This window comes from Diabrotica undecimpunctata, chromosome 4 (assembly GCF_040954645.1).
Source record: "Diabrotica undecimpunctata isolate CICGRU chromosome 4, icDiaUnde3, whole genome shotgun sequence".
Classification (NCBI taxonomy): domain Eukaryota; kingdom Metazoa; phylum Arthropoda; class Insecta; order Coleoptera; family Chrysomelidae; genus Diabrotica; species Diabrotica undecimpunctata.
In genome coordinates this window covers 86,684,491-86,704,275 of record NC_092806.1, presented here as the reverse complement: position 1 = coordinate 86,704,275, position 19,785 = coordinate 86,684,491, and positions in this window count along the sequence as shown.

Here is a 19,785-nt window from a genome sequence, read left to right as displayed (position 1 = left end):
TGTAGTTCAGATATATTTGTAAAGTGTACAAAAATAACTGATGTGTAGTGTGGAGAAGAAGAAAATATATTATTTTGCATAATTATCTAGTAGTTTTGTTCAATCCAACTACCTATTAAATTGAAACAATATTAAATTGTATTTATTACCCGTTCTGTAACAAAATAAAAATTATATAAGTACATACCTAGAGTTTTCAGTGCACTACACGTGTAATATGAATAAAGAATATTTTATCACTGCAAAACAAAACGTTAGAAATCGTTAAGTATAGTTTCCACCAGAGGAACATGAAGGAACTTTTGTGTTTCTGTTGCTTGTTGCTTAAAAATGTTTCGCAAAGTTCCTCAAAGTTCCTAAGTGTTTCTTCTTGTTTCGACAACAAATGTTGCATGTTTGCGATTGTTGGTGGTTTCCAGTTTTAGCGGTAAACTTCAAAAGAAATACGGCAACAACAGGCAACATAAACATATTGTTGTCTGAGTGGAAACAGATACAGCAACTTGTAGTGACTTGTTTTTGTCTAGTGCAGCTCGACGGCGAACGTGGAATAATTTATAGTCGGTCGGACGTGTGAAAAAATAGAAAAATGCCGTTCATGTGGACAAATGAGTTAGTACTCGAATTAATCGAAAACTATAAGCTTTGTGAGTGTTTATGGAATACAAAGCACGCCCAGTATAAATGTAGAAATGCGAAACACGATGCTTGGACAACATTGGCAGAAAAAACAGGCTCAAATATAGAAGAAGTGAAAAGAAAAATGAAAAATGTTATTGCACAATTCTATAGAGAAAGAAAAAAATATCGTACGTTAAAAAAGTCGGGAGCCGGCGCCGTATTTATTTCAAATGGTTTGCTTATGAAGTCTTGTTGTTTCTTGCGGGCAGGAACAAAGTTAGAAAATGTACTGAAAAAGGAATAACTACAAGTGAGGTACGTATTTTTTTTATTTTATTTGTAATTTTTATACAAAGTTAAAAATTATTTTGCCATGGAACCATTCCTTCGGGTGACATAAAATATTGAGCAAATTCATCTCGAACTTGTTTAGCTTCCAACGTTGAATTACGTGCTTGTTTTTGCAGTGATGCAAACATATTGTTCTTTATTTCGTTTCTCCAAGAACCTGGGATCCTTTCGCCCGTATCTTTGTCTTCTGAATCAAAGGTGCCAGGAGGTGAGTATGACTTTCGGGAATGTAAACTGCTTCTCAGAAAATTATGGAGATATACACATGCAGCAACAACTAATTCCACTCTGTCGGGTTCAAGTAGCATGGGTTTTCTTAATACCCTGAACCTAGCAGACATGATTCCAAAAACGGTCTCAGAAATACGCCTAGCGCGTGACAAGCGGTAATTAAAAATTCGTTTTGAGGAACACTCTGAGATAGCGCGTGCCAGGGTAAGGTTTCAATAAGTTTGGTGATAGGGGAAAAGCGTCATCTCCTAGAAAAACCAAACGGAACAGCTTTTGTTCTTCCCTGGCAATGGTTCTAATTCAGGGCAAATTTGAGCGTGTTTTGATATAACATTTTTTTTGAAATGAGTACTGTCAAACACTCACCGTCGGATATACGACCTTGGCTGCCCACATTAAGATACATCACCTCATAATTTGCGTTGGGCCACAATAAATAACACCACACTGAAGAAGGACTTATAATTATAAAATTCACTGCCACTATGTTTTGGTGCTTGTATCATAATGTGTTTGCCATCCATAACCCCCGGCACATTTAGGAAAATTCCCAAGATTAGCGAATTGATGTCCCGTAATTAAGCCACTCCTCTCTACTCTGAGGCATCTGAAAAATTAAAAACCGTTAAATTTGTTTAATCAAAACTTCTCTCGCTTTAAATATAATTTGTATTTCATATTAAAAGAGTAAGAAGTAAAAATATATTTTTAATTTTCAGGGTGAAGATGATGGGTCAGACAGCAGTGCAACGGACAGCGGGGAAGTTGAATCGCAAGATTCCAATATAGCAGACGAGGCAGATGCAGTAACTGATTCTTCTTTTATTGTTGGAGAGGCGAACAATGACGTCGACACTCTGAACAAAACTGTTGCTGCTATTACTGAAACACCTACAAAGCCTAATGAAAACAGAACCAGATCTCCACGCCTTCCACAAGCAGCACTACAAAAAGTAAACAGGGACCTAGGCTCTTTAAAAGTCCAAAAACAATGAAGAAAAGACTGAAGAAAAGCTGATGTGAAACTGACGAACGACAGGAAGAGGCATATGTATTACTGAAGCAGCTACAAAATAAAAAGCCACGTAATCGGTTCCAAATTTTCGGCGAACTAGTTGCTTGTAAAATCGAAAATCTACAAAATGAAAACGCTTAAAAACACGGTTAGAGCATTTGATCTCTAATATTTTGTATGACGCATCTATGGGTAAATACGATCAGCCATTTCCATGTTATCAAGTTGGCATACACCTTCGGCCAATAACATCACAGCAAGATATTATTCAGATAACCAGAACTATTACTCATCCAAGTACCAATGATTCTGTAACATCACCAGCCTCAACAACACACAAACTCTATGCCATCCCCAAATAGCTCTTTGTTATGAATACTAACTATCTTCCCCAAACAGAGACAAACAATTCGACACTCTCCAAAAGAAAAGCAGCCTGTGTAGAAATCTTCAAGAATCATCTATATCTGATGCGATACGTCTGGCCATGTCAGATGCAGGACTATGATGTAAATTACTGATAAAATATTATTTGTTAAAAAGAATATCTCTTTAATTTTTTAATTAGATTTTTTAAATTTTTTATTTAGAATTTAAATAGAATATCTTGTTAATTGTTTTCTCACACTTCAAAAAATTGGTTTTTATTAAAATTTAATAAAATGTCTACTACTAATTACATAATGTCATATTGATTGAAAAGCTGTATATCTACCGAGGTATCTGACTTACCTTAAGTTTATCCTTACAGAACTTCTGCGATTACCTTTACATACTTCTGGTATAATTCTACTAATTGATGATACCGAAATTTTTGAACAAGTACATCAAGGAATAGTAAGAATCGCCCTGTTGCAAGGAATCGCAAGTGTGAGCAGTAGTCGTTCCATTGGTGAAATGGCTTGTCTATAATTTGTATCTTCCTTTCTGTATTTTGGGGGCAATTTGACATAATAACCATTCAACAATCGGTGCTGGACTTCGTAAAAAATTTTGACACTACCAATTTTTTTATTATTTCCTATGTATACATCGTCTTTTTTTTAATACATTGAGTAGAAGCATGCCACCATATTCACATCATATCACAGAGACTTGGTTTCACCCAACATTTGTGCTTTCTCTTTTATCCTTTTTGCCGACAACACTATATAGGCAGCCGCTGCTGCAGCTATTATCACTCTTGATCCCATGTTTACCAACCGCGGTGGAAACACTAAGTTGCTCTCATCGTCAGTATCAGAAACGACCGGAAACAAAAAGTTCTGTCAGTGGAAATAAAAAGTTTACATTTGTTGCTAATAAGTTCCTAAATTATACAAACAAGAAGAAACACAGGCAACAAAAATGTTGCTACATGTTGCTAATTTGTTCCTCCGGGTGGAAGCAATTTTTTAGACGTTACAGATTTTTTCGCGCCAAATATACTCTAATATATATTATGTGGTTTACGTATCCACCGTCGTTTAGTCTCTGATTATATTATGGAGGAGTAAACCACTGTTATGTAGTTTTGACGTATATTTTGAATAGCAGAAAGATTTATTTTGTTAATTATAAATAACATTGGAGGAGGTATGTATAGGAATTTTAGATGGAAGACCAATTGGTTTTAATTTGGTAATTGTATAAAAAATTATAATGTTTTTTATTTTCGATACATATAAGAATTGTAAAAAATTTAATATACACGAATAATATTTAAAGATATTCACTCCTTCTAGAAGACGACTTTTTTAAACTAATTAGACTAACCACCATTTTAAAAAAAAAGCTATAGTCGGGTCGTGTAAATATATATATCTATATAAATATATATAATATATTAATATAATATATATATATATATATATATTATAATATTATATTAATATATATAAGTCATATATATATATAATATAATATATAATATATATATATATGATTTATAGTATCAGCAATCGGTCCAGGCTGACCGATTGGCTGATACTAATAAATCAAATATTTAAAACAGTACGGTCGAAAAATAATTAGAAAATTGTAATAATATATATATATATAATATATTATATAATATATATATAATAATATATATATATATATACTATTATATAATATATATATATAAAATATATATATATATAGAATATCTGATGTTAGGAAAAGGGCTTAAGTCAGAATTTCGCAAAAAATTTTTTGATGCCTTCTGGACCAAAAAAATCAGCTATTATTTATTGGTAACAAACGATTTAAGTCTACCACATTATAACAGTGTGGAAACCACTTATGGAATAAAATTGTTTGTGTCCTTAGAAAATAATAAAAAACGTTGAGATACCTTAACTTTTAAATTTAAATGTGCGCTTTTTAAAAATAAATTTTAATGTACAGGATGATAGACGCAAGTCTGACCACATTCCATAATTTGTATTTTAAATGAAACACCCTGTATTTTGTATGTTTTTAAAATCTCCTTAGCAACCCTGATCTCAACGAACTATATCATGTAGGGTCCTATTATGAATAATACAAGGTGAAATTTGAAATAAAGTATAATTTTCCTTCAAGACAATTAATTCAGAGAATAACCAAGGTAATTGATTGGATTACATTAAAATAAATGCTCACAATGTTCTCCCACCTTGCTGTTGGCAATAACACAGTCTCCTATAAAACTTGTCCCGAACTTTGTTTAAAGTTTGGGGTGAAATATTCCGTATTTCAGTAGTTATCCTGTCTTTGAGGTCTTCAATGCTAGTTGGTTGTGTTGCATATACTTTGTTCTTGAGATAACCCCACAGAAAAAAATCCAAAGGCGTAAGATCTGGCGACCTAGCTGGCCACTCAATAGTACCCCTTCGTCCAATCCATTTATTGAAGAAGATTTCATTCAAGTAATTTCTCACCATTAAATCATAATGGGGCGTCCTGCTGGAACCAGACAGTTTGATGCGGTAGGTATTCGATAGATCTATTGGATTGGGATATAAGTTAGCCAACTAAGGAAGAACATCGTCTCTTAGCATGCTTAAATATTTTTCCGCTGTCAAATTACCATCTAAAAATATAGGACCAATAATATGATCTCCTATAATACCTGCCCAAACATTCAATTTTTGGGGATACTGAATGAGTGTCTCACGCATCCAATGAGGATTCTCCGCTGACCAATATCTACAATTTTTGTCGGTTTACCTCTCCGTTCAATGTAAATGTTGATTCATCAGAGAAAAGAATTGTGCCAAGAGCTATTTCATTTGTGTTAATTTTAACCATCCTTCTTTCGCAGAAATCCATTCTACGATCTGGATCGTCTTCTGTTAGCTCCTGCACAAAAGTCAATTTATATGGATGAAATTTTTGAAAATGGAGACACCTTAGGACAGTTATGTGACTCACATTATTTTGACATGCAATTTGACGTGAACTTGATGTTTGATTCTCTGCGATACTTAACAAAATATCAACTTTCACCTTATTTTCAATGAAGTTCGGTTTTCTTTTTAATGGTTTGACATGTCCAAGTTATCTGAATTGTGCATAAATTTTGGACACAGTACCTTGTGCAATATTAGCCAACTGAGGATACCTCTGATTAAATAAGTTTGCTACTTCAACTTGACTTACAATTCTCCCCATAACCGATCATCATTAAAATCTCAATTCGGTGGGTCTCAGTTAAATATTTCATTTTTATTTCTGCAAGAAATTAGCTTTTAATTAGGAATTTATTATTTTAATGTAAAATGTCAACACACCAACTGATTGATAACAATCCGCATTATTTACCGATTTAGTTTAATTAGCAGACCATCTAGACAGTTTTTACCTAATTCATGACAAAAAATGTTAACACGGTTACTAAACAGAAATTTTCCCCAATATACACTTAGAGTAGAAGTGTATTGTCTGTATTTAGCTAATTTAAAATAATACCATAACACGTGATAAATTATTAATTTCAAAATTTCACCTTGTATTATTCATTATAGACCCTACATGATATAGTTCGTTGAAATCAGGTTGTTAAGAATCTTTTAAAACCATAAAAATATACAGGGAGTTTCATTAAAAATAAGGATTACGGACTATGCCAGACTTGCGTGGATCACCCTGTACATTTAAATTTATGTTTAAAAAGCGCACATTTAAATTTAAAAGTTAACGTGTCCCAGAGTTTTTTATTATTTTCTATAATAAGGACACAAACAATTTTATTCCATAAGTGGTTTCCACACTGTAATTCAAAGTTATTCACGATGATATGAAGGTCACAAACATGATTGTTCGATATGGTATGGCAATAAGACTTAGGTCAATTTACGTCTCTTGTACCATATATTGGAGAATAACTGCTATGATCTAGAAGGCATATGTCTTGACATAAGCCTTGCTGATCTTAATTTATTTTCGGTTGTTTGATCAATAGGTAAATGTTTTTATAAAAATATTGTGTATACACGGAAAAATAAAAGTTTGGCTAATAAATAATAATACATAGTGACATTAGTTATATTTTAATTACTTACCAAATAGTTATCTAATTTCTAGCACAGCACTTTTTTATTTTAGTTGTATTGGCAAAATCCGCAAATATTTTGTATCTGATTCAAACTTACGTGTCAAATTACTCATAAACATTCCTTAGTATTTACACTTCAGTCCGCTGTGTGCTGTGTAAGTGTTTAACTTGGCATTTTGTATTATTTTGTTAAACTTGTTTTTAACAGTCTAAATAGTTTATTTGAACAATAAGACAGTTTCAGTTTATTAATAGTAACTATCTATTTAAAAATTAATATCAAAATGAAAAGAGTTGAAAAGATAATGGCACTTGTACGTCATAGTAGTTTAAAGGGTAAGTATTGAAATATTTCCTTTAAAATTTGTTTGGCATAAACTAAAGATTATTGTTTTGCATCTACTTCGTAAGTTTTATTGTGACAGTACAATAACATAAGAATAATATTCCTTTCAGATCAAGCCGTTACTGAAAATAACGATGATTCTCAGTCATGTAATAGTTCGATGACCAACTATGCAGCAATTTCAACAGGTATTATTAGGTTGTTACGAGGCGATTTTAAATACTAATATTTTTTTAATATTCTAGAAGAAAATAATATAGAGACACAACTTGAAACAACAGCAACAGAAGTACTTATTGATATTGATAGAGCACGTTTAGCATGTATCACTGCTTCTGTCGACCACGTTGAAAGCTCAAAAGGTATGCATGTCTGTTATTGTACAACGTATACGAGGTAATTGCAAATGCTAATGATCATGTTTAAATATTTTAGAAAACATTGTCAATCCACAAGTGGAGAAATTAGAAGCAACAGGAATAATAATTGTTGACATGGGTATCTCTCCTGCTGAGGAATCTTCTAGTAATTGCCAGACTGAAATTTCAAAAGGTATGATTATTCTACAAATTCTTTGGAGTCATTTTTGCAGCATTTCTAAATATTTTAGGAAACATTGTTTATTCACAACTTGAGGAAAAACAACAGAAGTGATTGATATTGCTAGTCTGGACGTTTATATTTTACCTGAAGACGAATCAATAACTAATAATTTAGTAGACCAGACAGATGTAACAGAACCTTGTGATACAAGTACAAGTATTAAAAAACGAAAAAGAGGAGTGGGACCTTGGGTTCGAGTTGTTCGAAAAGAAAGAACAGATAAAAAAAATCGTGAAGAAAGTTATGTTACTGTAACAGGAAAGCATGTAGCTTAAAGAATGGTAAAAGAGACATTGAAATCATGTAGATCCAAATGTGCAGATTTCTTTACCTTTGCTATAAGGCAGACAATATTTCAAGAATATTGGTCACTTGGGTCTCACGATAGGCGAACACAGTACATTAGTGGCTTAGTTTCGTGCAAAAATACTACGACAACCAGAAAAAGAAATCAAGACTCTGCCAAATCCAGACAAGTCACATATATATATCATTTAGAGTACAAAGGTGAACGTCGTGTTGTATGTAAAACGTGTTTTATGGATATTTTAGATGAAAAAGAGAAATTTGTAAGAATTGCATTAAATAACAAAGGTAACCACAGATCAGGTATTACAGATGCAGATAAACGAGGAAGAAAATCACCTGGAAACAAAAAAACCGAACATATGAGAGAGTTAATTATAAATCATATTAACTCATTTCCGCAATACGAAAATCACTATACTCGCAGAGACAACAATAACAAGTATCTTCCCAATCATCTCAGTTTGAAAAAAATGTATGAACTTTATCGTGAGGCAGTAACTGAGCCAGTTTCCAGGACCCTATACGAGGAAGAATTTCACAAAATGAAATTAAAATTTAAAGAAAGAAAAACTGATACGTGTCACAAATGTGATGTATATAAGATGAAACTGGAAGTTTGTGATAATGAACAAAAACAGATGATTGTGGAAGAGACCAATTCACATCATGAGGCAGCAGACTTAGCATATAACACAAAGAAAGAGGATAAAGCAAGAGCTCAGATTGATCCATCCATTAAATGCTACACCTTTGATTTACAGCAGTGTCTTCCAACGCCAGATCTAGAAACCTCTGTGGCGTTTTACAAAAGGTTGTATTGGACATATAACTTGACCATTCACGATTGCGCTACAGGCAAGGCATCTTGTTATTTATGGCACGAAACTTTAGCCAAGCGTGGTGCAAACGAAATTGCATCGTGCCTCTATAAATAAATAATGAATTTACCAGATTCAGTCAAAAAAATTATTCTATACTCTTACACATGTGGAGGACAGAACAAGAACTCGCACGTAGTCGCTATATTCACCTATCTACTACAACAGAAAAATACAATAGAAGAAATTCACCACAAATTTCTAATACCCGGCCACACCCGAATGGAATGTGATGCAGATCATTCTTTAATAGAAAAAAAGAAAAAAAAGATTGCTACTTTAATAGCTCATCCTCACGACTGGGCTACATTAATAAGATGTATCAGTAATAAATTTAAAATAGTAGAAATGAAACAAAACGAATTTTTGGACTTCGCAGAACTTTTAAAAGGTCCATTAGTCCAAAAACACAAGAATAACAGCGGTGAGCATTTTTTATGGCGTGAGTGCCAATGGTTGATTTATGGCCGGATATTCGGTCAATTCGATTATAATACATCTCTAAAATGTGATACACCTTTTAAGCGTATGTCATTAAGAAGGAGAGGTCGCGGTCACACCATTAATGTCACTTCTGCGTACACGGGTCCTTTTCCTGTCACAAAAGAAAAAAAGAAAGATCTACTAGATCTCATTGATTTGATACCTCCAATATTTCATCAATTTTACAAGGATCTTCCAACTACCCTAAATATACCGGAAATTGATCCAGATCTCGAAGAAATAGATCCAGAGATTTGAAAGACTGTTGCTATAATAATCATCTTTATTTTCTAGATCTGGTTTACTTTTATATTACTGTTTCATTTTTATTAATAATTATTTGTTAAAAAACATATTCATTTGTCAATATTTTGTCAGTAAAATATTTAATGCTGTTTTGGTTTTAATTCCCAATCCATTATAATCACTTTCAATGGTAGATACACAAAAATATAGATATATAAAAGTCGCGGTCAGTAGGTCTTAAGTCAGTAAATAGTAAGATCTATATGTCTTAAGTGCATTTAAAATATTAAAAATCTACGAAAATCGTATTCTTACTATAATTATTATTTTATTATGGTACATTAAATGGTACTATTGTACTAAATTGGTTAAAGGTAACATGTGCGATTTATAACAATTCTTGAAACATTCAAGTATTCCCCCTGTAAACTTTGATTTTATGACTTAAGCCCTTTTTGCCAAACATCAAAGATATATATATATATATATATATATATATATATATATATATATATATATATATATATATATATATATATATATATATATTGTGATGATGTATTATTTGTGAATGATTTTAATGAGCAATGAGTGTTTTTTAATAATATATATATATATATATATATATATATATATATATATATATATATATATATATATATATATATATATTAGAAGTGATTATTTCGACCAAAAAATAATTTATAAATAGGTAAGTTCAAATTATCGGGTATAGTGGTCTATAATAAAAATCTTTCTTTTTTCTAAATTACTCAATATTTCGCTATTTATTTAAAAGCTTCAATAGCTTCAAAGCTTGTAATAACTACAAAAGTAGATTATTTCTTGAAATGTATTACATTAATAAAAATAAAAACACTTTAAATTATAAAACGGACACTGGACAATTAAGTAACATATATTGTAACATATTGAACAAAATTTATAAATATTAAAAATAGCCAACATTCATCTTAATTCCAACTAACCTTAATAATTCATCAAATAAATATTATTCTTCTAACTTTTCTTTTATTGTTATTTTTATTTTTACATTTGAAATAATTTTAATTTTTTATCGTATAGCTGTAACGAACGTGCTTAAGACAATTTAATCTTGACATTCAATATTTCAAATACTTCAATGTCAGTTTTTATTTGCGAAATCTTTAAAATTCTGTAAGTGTTTTAAAATGTATTTGTACGCCATTTTTTGTAATGTTCAAATTGTTTTTAGTTTACTCCTGAGGAAGCTTTTAAATAAATAGCGAAATATTGAGTAATTTAGAAAAAAGAAAGATTTTTATTATAGATCACTATACCCGATAATTTGAACTTATTTATATATATATATATATATATATATATATATATATATATATATATATATATATATATATATATATATATATATATATATATATATATATAGGGTTTTTACCGCGGTTCCCAAAGAATTAGTTTGTAAGCACTTTTTGAAATTATCTTTAGTATATCTATTATGAAACACACATTGATATGAAAAATCCCTCTAAGTCTTGTATCTGTATCTATCAACACATAACTATTTAGTCCATTCTGATTTTCGATTCTGTATGGACCTTCAAACATTGGTTGCAATTTCTTACAACGGTTTCCTCTAACATTACTCTTTCTAAGTGAACGAATTAACACTTTGTCTCCTTTTTGAAATGTGATTGGTTTTTTTATTTTTCGATTTTGTCTTCTGATATATTTTTCAGCTTTACTCCTAATTCGGTTATTCACTTTCTGCATTACTTGTTCTAACATATCCTGATTATATTCACTAATCCATTTTCTGTTTCCTATATGGCCAAACATTAAATATTCTGGTACTTCCTCTGTATTTAAATTATGTGTATTATTTAAAAAAATATTCTACTTGTGGTATATGTTGCTGCCATGTCTCATGTTGATCCTGACATACTATCCTTAAATATTTTATAACTTCTTTAATATATCGTTCTGCAGGATTTGCATGAGGATGTCTGATACTTGTAAAATGAATGTTGATTCTCTTTTTCTCACAAAATGCCCGAAATTTTTGGTTGTTAAAATATGTAGCATTATCTATTATGCAATTTCTAAATGGTCCTATTTCTTCGAAAAATTGATTAATATATAATTTCAATGTTTTAACATTTGTTCTTGAGCAGGGATATAGTTTAATAAATTTTGTATATAAATCAAATATCACTAGTATATGCTTTTTTCCTGTTGGACTTGGAACTAAATTTGAAATGAAATCCATGGAAACTCTATTTAGTTTTTCATATACAACATTAGATTTATATGTGTTCTGGTTTTTGAAATTCTTTTCTTTGTTTATTTGACATATTTGGCATTGGTTAGTAATTTCTTTTGCTATACTTGTCATTCTTTGCAAAATAATTGTCCCTAAGTAGCATCCATAGCTTTCTTGAACCAATATGCATGTAATTGTTATGTAAATTTTTCAATATTTTCCTTGCCAAAGTTCTAGTTATTACATATACTTCTATGCGATTTATTATTTTATAATAAACTCCATCTTTCTTAAGGACTTTTATGTTTTTCACTCAAATTGATCTGATCTCTTATAATTTCTTTTTTAGAATATAATCCAGTGCTTTCTACTAACTGATTTAATCCAATTTTTATTGTTCGCTGCCCTTTTTGTGATGTATTTTCTAACCTTGATAAAGCATCTGTCACTATGTTGGATTTTCCAGAAATGTATTTGATTTCAAAGCAGTATTCACTCAATATTAGACTCCACCGATTCTACTGTTTCCATATTTGTTATTTAATATAGATGTTAAAGCTTGGTGATCTGTTTCTATAGTAAATTCATTACCCAACAAATAAAATCTTAATTTTGTGACACAGTGTATGATACTTGCTAGTTCTAATTCTGAAACTGAGTAACCCTTTTCATGTGGCTTTGTAATTCTTGAAATGAATTGTATTGGGTATTCGACCCCATCATGTATTTGTAATAATACCCCTGATAATCTCTCTATGGATGCATCTGTTCTTAATATAAATGGCTTTGTGTAGTCAGGGTGGTATATTTTTAAATTTGACAGAAAAATGTTTTTGATTTCTTGGAATGCTAGTTCTCTTCTCTGATCCCATGTCTATTTTACACCTTTCCTCAGCAGTTCAAGTAATGGAATTTCTTTTATACTTAGATCTGGTATCATCCTTTTATAATAATTAATTATTCCAATGAATCCTCTTAAAGTTCTTAGATTGTGTGGTGTTTTATATTCCTGAATGACCTGTGTCCGTTCTGGATCCATTTCGATTCCCTTAGTGTTAAGTTTATAACCTATATATATTACTTCTTTTTGAAAAAATGTACATTTTTCTTGATTTATTTTTAGTCCAACTTTGTCTAATCTGTTGATTATAATTTTTAGGTGTTTCTCATGATCTTCAGGCGTTTTAGAAAAAATTAATATATCATCAATGTAGTGAATAACAAAATGTTCATATTGATCCAGAATATCATGAAGACATCTACATAGAGCACTGCAAGATATAATATTAAAAATATTATATCTTGCACATAATATTAAAAATATTATTTTATTTCTTGTATACGAGGGTACACCTTGTTATGTAGTAATAACTGGTAATAATAAATGTAAATGGCTCAAATAAACATATATTTCAAAAGAATGTTTTACAAAACATGTGCCTTTTACAAACTCTCTAATTAATTACATTATAGAGGTTATGTCCTCAATTACATAGTAACTTGACAAATGACAGTACCTATTTTAAACTAAACACAGAACTACAAAAATAACAAAACGCAATTCTTCTTATTCTTAAACATGAATATCTTACAAATACCTCCCTTTACAAATTCAATCGTTGTGGTGGTTTAATTTCCCTCTTAGGTCTACTACTAACTAACTTAAGATTATCTTTTGCACCAGATACAGTTTTTAACAAAATTTCATTTTCAACCTCTGAAGTATTTTTATCAAAATTTAAATCATTCGAACTTATTTCTGGAATCGCCTCTAGCTCTGTCTCAGGAGTTATCGGTAGTTCTTGCTCTGATTCATTTTGTATAATAACCGGATTTTGCACAACTACATCTAAAGGTTGAGACACATTCTCATTTGGCACAATTACATCTAAGGGATTAGATACATTCTTTAATATCTGGTTCAAATGTCTTTTCCAAACAATGTTTTGATCTATTAACTTACAAAAATAAATTCTATCACCTAAAATCTCATCAATCTCACATTCCACCCAACCTTTTTTATTTGGGTTCCTATAATCTCTACACCAGACTCTCTCCCCTACTTCAAAATGTACATCTCTTTTCCCTTTATAATTCTGTTCTTGCTTATTTGCTTTTTCATTAACTTGCACACCTTTTGGTGCTAATAAATCTAAACATGTTCTTATCTTTGACTTAAAAATAACATTTGAGGGAGACAACCCTGTTGTAGCATGAACTGAATTTCTGTAAGAGAAAAGATACCGACACAATAATGTATTTAATGAAACATTTTTGTTTTTTTTTATCTAAAAGTGCTTTCCTTAAACCAGATTTAACAGACTTTACCGCATTTTCCGCAAATCCATTTGATGCTGGGTGAAAAGGTGGTGAAGTCAAAAATTTTACACCATTATTAGTTAAAAAATTACAAAAATTTTCAGAAGTAAACTGACTTCCATTGTCCGTTTCAACAATTCGCGGCAAACCAAATCGGGAAAAATATTCTCTAAAACGATCTATAGTAGCTTCTGTATCAGTAGAACTCATTATGAAAGCTTCAGGCCACTTTGAAAAAGTATCAATAATTATGAGTATCATTTTCCCCTTAATAGGTCCCATAAAATCAGCATGAATTCTTTCATAAAAATAAGTCGATAATTGAGTTTTAATTAATTTAGCTTTGGTGGGCTCTGGTTTTAGATGTCCACAGACCTTACAACCATTTACTATTTGTTCTATATCAGAATCTAGATTAGGCCACCAGAAGTATGAACGCGCATTTGATTTCATTTTAATTATCCCTTCATGATTACTATGAAGTTCCTCAAGCAATTGTTGTCTAAGGCTAGTGGGAATGACTGCTCGATAACCCCACATAATAATACCCTTTTCTATTGAGAGTTCATTCTTTCTAACTAAGAAAGGCTTAAAAATTAAATTTTCAGTATGCTTAGGAAACCCATATCTAATTAAATTATACACACTACCTAAAACTACATCTTTTCGTGTTTCAGAATGTAATAAATTTGTATCAACTGGTAGTAAGTTTTCCACTAAATTGATATATTCAAAATTTAAATCTGTTTCAATTTCATCTTCACCTACAGGTAAAGGTAACCTTGATAGAGCATCAGCTTTAGAGTTATCGACACCTTTAATAAAGCGAAAAGTATAATTAAAACCAGCTAAAAACAATGACCAACGTTGAATACGACCAGCAGCCATTTTTGGTAAGCTTTTATGCTCTCCAAAGATAGCTTGCAGAGGCTTATGGTCACTTGAAATTTCAAATTTCTGACCAGCTAAATATTGGTAGAGTTTAGAAACAGACCAATATACAGCTAATGCTTCTTTCATTATCATTGAGTAACCTTGCTCAGCCTTAGTCAACACACGAGAAATATAATAAATTGGCCTCTCTGAACCATCAGCCATTACATGCATTAGAACCGCTCCAATACCATAATCACTAGCGTCACAAGCTAAACGAATAGGTTTCTGTGGATCATAGTGAACTAACAATTTGTCTGAAACTAATTCTTTTTTTGCCATTTCAAAAGCCATTTCACATTCTTTTGTCCACTTAAATTCTGTACCTTTACTAATTAAATTGTATAGAGGCTTCAAAATTCCTTGCAAATTTTCAATAAAACGTGAATAATAGTTTATCATCCCAGCAAAAGCATGAACTTCTGTTAAATTCTTGGGCCGAGGTGCATTAATTATAGCACTTATTTTTCCTTTATCTTTTTCTAATCCTTGGCTTGTAATTTTATGACCCAAGTAAGAAATACTATCTTTAAAAAACTCACATTTTCCTGAATTTAACCTAAATCCAACCTTGTCTAATCTACATAAGACTTCCTCCAGATTTTTTAAATGTTCATCAAAATTCTTACCTGTGACGACCACATCATCTAAAAAATTTACGGTACCTGCACAACCTTGTAAAACTTTTTCTACAATAGCTTGAAATATTGAACAAGCAGGTTTTGTACCATAAGGCAAACGATTTACCTTATAAATACCATATGGGGTACTCCATGATAACAAACGACTGGTATTATCATCTAAAACTAACTGGTTATAAGCATTTAAAAAATCCAATTTAGTAAATTTTTGACCACCCTGTAAAGCAACAAAGATATCATCTATTCTGGGTAAGGGATGATTAAAATCTTTCAAATACTTGTTCACTGTTATTTTATAATTGCCACAAATACGAATATTGCCATTTGCTTTCATAACGGGCACTAGTGGTGTTCCCCAATTCGAATTTGAAATTTTCTCTATAACCTTTTCAGCTTCTAATTTGTGAAGCTCATTTTTCACCTTCTCACGAAAAGCAAACGGAACTGGGTGAGGTTTGTGGAAAATGGGCTTAACCTTTACATTAATTTCTAAACTGACTTTTTCATCTTTATAGGAACCCAACTCTTTTTTAAAAACATTTGAAAATTTTGACAACAAATCAGATAACTTATCAGGGCAAATCGTTATATCATTTATAATAACTTCAGAATCTTTCAAAGACAAATTAAATTTATTAATGATATCCCGGCCTAATCAAATTTTCGTAGCTTTTTTAATTATAATCAATTCACACATTTTTGAACAATTGTTTATTGATACATTAACTGAAATCTTGCCTTCAGGTATAACTATTTCTCCTGAATAAGTTTTTAATCTAAGAGAAGTATTCTCCAATGGAACATGACCTAGTTTCTCTTTATAAAATGAATATGGCAAGCAAGAAACTCCTGCACCAGTGTCAAGTTCCATTTGAGTTGACACAGTTTCCAGTAAAGCAGGTACACATATTGGCCTTATAGAATTTATTTCTTCCAAATCTAAACAAAACAACTCTAAAGAGTCTTCCACATTCTCTAATAAATAATTTTTCTCCACTTTACCTTTGCAGGCTGCCATTATGTGACCTCTTTTACCACACTTTTTGCAAGTGAATTGTTTATATTTACACTTACTAAAGGTGTGATTTGTTTTATTACAGTAATTACACTTTACCTCTGCCTTCTCTTCTGATTCTCCACTATTTTCTTTCCTTTCCACTCGGGATTCCACTTTTTTTATTTGTTGAAATCTATTAACCTCCACTTTGTTACCTTGTTCCCTTAATGCTGCTTCCTTATTCAAAGCAATTTCCAAAAAATCTTGCAAACTTTTTGAAGGACTTTCTTCACAAAGCCTATCTAGTATTGGCCCTGGCCTCATGCCTACCACAAACTTATCTTGGACCCGGTATAACAATCTGTCACCAAAATCACATTGTGCTGCCTGGTTTTTAATTTTCAGATACCAATCGTTAACTGACTCTTGTCCTTGCCTTAACAGGTCAAAAATTATCCTCCTTCGATACACTGACAATCTAGGCTTAAAATGAGTACTTAAAAGTTTCATTAGAGTTTCAAAATCTTTTTCCTTGGGCTTCTCTGGGTTGCATAGGTCTCTTAAAACTTTATAAACTTCCTCGCTTAGTAATGTGATTAAAACAGCAACCCTTCTAGATTCCTCAATCAAATTCGCACCAAAATATTGTTCTAAACGTTCCTCAAAAACTTCAAAATCGTCACCCTGTTTATAAATGGCTAATGAAGATGCACCGCCCGTATTTACTACGTTAATAATTGGTTGGTAACCCCTGGCACCATCTTCATTCCTAGACATTTTGAACTATTAAAATGTTTTTTCTTCAAAATATCTGTTCAATTATTTTCCTCGTCGCCAAATAATTGTTATGTAGTAATAACTGGTAATAATAAATGTAAATGGCTCAAATAAACATATATTTCAAAAGAACGTTTTACAAAACATGTGCCTTTTACAAACTCTCTAATTAATTACATTATAGAGGTTATGTCCTCAATTACATAGTAACTTGACAAATGACAGTACCTATTTTAAACTAAACACAGAACTACAAAAATAACAAAACGCAATTCTTCTTATTCTTAAACATGAATATCTTACACACCTAAATTTGCATACGTAATTTAATGTCTCTAAAATTATACAACTTCAAATAAATAAGAAATAAGGAATGGATCGATTTTTTTGCACCTGAGTGTATATATATTTATATATATATATATATATATATATATATATATATATATATATATATATATATATATATATATATATATATATATATATATATATATATATATATATATATATATATATATATATATATATATATATATATATATATATATATATATATATATATATATATATATATATATATATATATATATATTATACTAGCTGACCCGGCAAACGCTGTTTTGCCTTATAAATTATTTCTAGTTTCTAGATAAATTCTAGTGTAGACAAAAAGTTCCTTACTTATTATAAGTGTGTAAGTATGTGGTATATGCGTGAAATGGGCTAGGAGCGCTATGAAAGATAAGGGAATATAAAAATAACAAACGCCAAACAATATTATTTTCAAGTTATTATAGTTTATTACTTAAAATTACATATCACATATTAATTGTGATAGTAACCCTAACAAACAAAATCAATCTCTTAATGCTATAGCGTGAACAATATTTTTTGTTAGCCCATCTTTAGCGAGCACAAACAAACTGGATGGTTTACTCACTCGAGAGCATGCTACGTACAATTGCCCGTGTGAAAAACATAGTGTACTCAAATCTAAGCCACAAATAGACATCGTTTGGCCTTGGGATTTGTTGATTGTCATTGCAAATGCCAATCTAATCGGAAACTGAATTCGTTTGAATTGAATTGGCACATCTGTAGGTATGATAGGAATCCGTGGTATTAATATATTTCACCTTTGAACTTGCCATTTAAAATGCTGGCTTCGATAACGTTTTTCATCAATTTTCGAATGACTAATCGCGTACCGTTGCACAGCCGTTGCGGGTTTAAATTACGAAGCAAGATAATTGGAGATCCAGCTTTCAATTGTAAATTATGCGGTGGCATGCCTGGCAAATCCAGTGAGTTCAAAAATTCTGTAGGAAAATTGACAGCTTCGCTGGCATCGCAAACTGTATCAATAGATTTGTATGATACCAAGTTCCCTGGCAACAACTGTTGTATCTTAAAATTTAAATTGTTGACGTCTTGAAATTCATACTGAAATGAGTGAGTGATAAGTTGGTAATGACAATGCAAAGATCCTCAATAGCAATAAATGCTTCATTGTACATAGCGTCGCTGAATGTTACCAGAGAGTTTTTAGGCCCTCTACTTTTTGATGTACGTTAAACGTAAAACGTTATACTTGTCATGCGCATTGAGTAGGAAATTTCGGGATATCGTTTTTACTTAAAATCGTTTTTGAATCCTTTCAGAAATTACGCTAACATAAATTAACGTTAATTGACATTTGACAAACGTAACCTATAAAACGGCAGTTCGATAACCTATTTTATTTGAAGTATTTGTCATAATGAAAGAATATATTGAAAATATATTAACACGACGAAAACACGGAGAACTAATAGATCACAATTTGATAAGAGGTTTAATTCTTCACGATCCTATAATAACTTTTTCATCAAGACCACATTTTGTGTTGGAAACATTTAAAGACAAATATGGTGAATTATATTTTCGATTTAAGAAAAGGGATATTCCTCGACTAACTCGGTCCTTACGTATTCCAAATCATATGACATTTAGCTCATATGACTTTTTTTTTCGTTTTTTTACGATTTAGAAATATGGCATTTGACAACATTACAAATACGTAATTCCTTAATAACGTGACCCTTATTTTTACCTAAATAAGGGAATACCTTATCCGCTAATAAAGTAATCCGTTATTTTTCTGTTATTGCGCATGAGCAGAATAACGTATAACGTTTAACGTTACTGAAATAAGGGGCTTAAAAACTCTCTACCGTTAGATCGTTGCACCGTGTACGATGTTGATGCAATATATCAGCCATTGAA